The following is a 2,523-nucleotide window of genomic DNA, read 5'->3' as shown; positions in this document are numbered from 1 at the left end:
GCCGACGCGCCGGTTATTTTACGTAGGCCCCGGCACGTCGACGAATACGTGACCACCTTCCCACGGCTAGACCTGGTTCTTAGCGCTGCGGAAGCGAGGGTATCATATTGTTTGTGTCGGCATCGGCGGCGTTGTCCCTGAAAGCAACTCCGCAGCTGGGGTTGACTCACTATCGGCGTCAGCGGCATCAGTCAGTCGCTGCGATCTCTTCACTCCTCCCTATATCGTGTTGTCCGCTTGCTGCGCGCGCTTCTGCCCCCATCGTTTGCAGCCGGGTGTACACGCCGCCCCCCTCCCCCCTCTTCCTGCGAGTCTCCGGTTGTCAAAGCGCCGGCTCGAACTTAATTCCTTTCTTCGCTCCTCCTCCAATGCAACCCCTGTGCGGTGGCAATCAGAGAGCCAGATCGGTGGCGGCGGATCTGTATATGTGCACCGCCCGAGTCGAAATTGCCGCTGCCGTTCGCCCTGTGCGGTGGCAATCAGAGAGCCAGATCGGTGGCGGCGGATCTGTATATGTGCACCGCCCGAGCCGAAATTGCCGCTGCCGTTCGCCACTGCGAAATTATCTGCCAGTTCTTTCTGAGCCATGAGCGAGACCACCGATGGAAGTCCTCCGTCTGCTGCTGCTGCTGCTGCTGCTAAACGAGCTGCCAGAGCAGAGGCCCAGCGCCGTCGCCGTCAGAATCCAGAGGTGCGTGCCGCCGAAGCAGAAGCTTACCGTCGCCGCCGTCGAGATGATCCAGGAGTACGCGTCGCCGAAGCAGGGGCTAAGCCGAACATATATCAGTCAATTTCTCCGACCACAAAGCTTCCTTCATGACTGTCAAGAACTGTTAGTGGAGTCTTTGTTAAAGGAATACGTGTGAAAAATAAAAAAAAATTCTGTGATAGCGCATACATGTGTTGCTCGATTTCTTTGCCTCAATCTATAGAAAAGGTGAAACAGCTTATTTGCTGCGCTCAAATTTCGCATTAGGAAGTAACGTAATCGTAGGTAATTTTTTGTATATTTTTTCTATCCAGCGCATTCCGACCGCCATTGCTGGCCCAGTGCGACGAAAGTGCGCGCAGGCGGACCGATCGCGGTGGGTCGCGGGATCAAATCGCGGCGGCCGCATTTCAATGGGGGTGATATGCAAAGACGCCAGTGTCCCAACCATTGGGGGCACGTCAAAGAACCCCAGCGAGTCAAAATTAATTCTGAGTCCACCATTGCGACGTGCCTATAATGAGATCGTGGTTTTGGCACGTAAAACCCAAGAATAAAATTTTTTGTTTCTGTCTTCTGCGCCTTGAGTGTTCCGGATAAAGCAACACTGCTTCCCTGCAAAAACTTACAACGCAAAAGAATACAGGCGCGTAGTACACGCATATGAAATGAGGACTTCAACAAAAGAGTTACTGGTGCTATTGAGGGGGGGGGGGATCTATTTTCGGAAACTCTGTCCAGTTTTTCCCAACCAGTTCGTTCTTGCTATCAAGTTCCATTTAGACTGTATCAAATAAATAAAAGAAAACGATTTCATGTGCTGGTACGTTGTTCAAATTATCAATACTGTCTACGTGTGAAAACGTTGCTCATGACGGCCACAAAGCGCGCATGAGCTCCACACATCTGTAAAGGGCGCGGAGCAGAAGCGGCCCTGTTGCTAGGCATTGCTGGCCCCAGACAGTTGGAATCTCTCACAGCGCCGGCCAAACTAACGTATCCTGCAGGTACGCAAATAAACCTGAGAAACCACGTACACATACCTTCACGCAGTTAAAACCGAACACTGATGTAACCAAGCGCGTGTTTGAGCACACTTTGTGCACGAGTCATGTTTCAGCAACACGAACTCTCAGCGTGCGCGCGGTTTACGTCTTAAATAGGACTTTTTCGCTATTTTTTTCGTATTTCCAACACAGCATTATTAAGACCAGTTACCGACTGACGAAGCATAATCTGCTCCACAGGGCTCGAACGAACTTCTTCGCGGATTTCCTCCGGTAGCGCGTTAGCCGTCATGTGCTAAGGCAGGGCCAGCATAGGCGGCGCCACTTTCGAGGCCGCACTGAGCTCGGGAATGGAGCAGAGGAGAAAGGAAGTGGTTGGCGCTGCTCTTGGAGATTGAAAGGTTTTATGAACCGCCGATGAACTGCCATGTTTTGACCGTATGGGCTGCTATAGAAGCTTCGCTTCCAGGTACATTTACCTTGGCGAGTGCCCGCACTCATCCAGTGTGATGTGTTCACGTTTGCTTGTGCGGGCTGAAACCATGCTTGTTAACTCAGTTAGCAAGCAAATGTTTCCCAGTTTATACGGCCGATAAAACTACTACCCTTACTTCGTATAGCTGTCTACTAATTTGTTGTCGCAATCGATGCTTCCTTCGGATGTCGGGCGACACTGCAAGTGTATTTATGCAGTAAACGAAACTGGAGAGCTAAAACCTCCGACTGCTACTTTCTGGAAGCGGAGTTTGTATCCTCGCCGGACGTAGCGTAATTTCTTACTTCTTTATTTATAAACTGCTGATAAAC

Source organism: Dermacentor albipictus, chromosome 9 (assembly GCF_038994185.2).
Source record: "Dermacentor albipictus isolate Rhodes 1998 colony chromosome 9, USDA_Dalb.pri_finalv2, whole genome shotgun sequence".
In the NCBI taxonomy this organism is placed as follows: Eukaryota; Metazoa; Arthropoda; class Arachnida; order Ixodida; family Ixodidae; genus Dermacentor; species Dermacentor albipictus.
The sequence above is the reverse complement of the archived record's forward strand: the minus strand, read 5'-3'. Positions refer to the sequence as shown.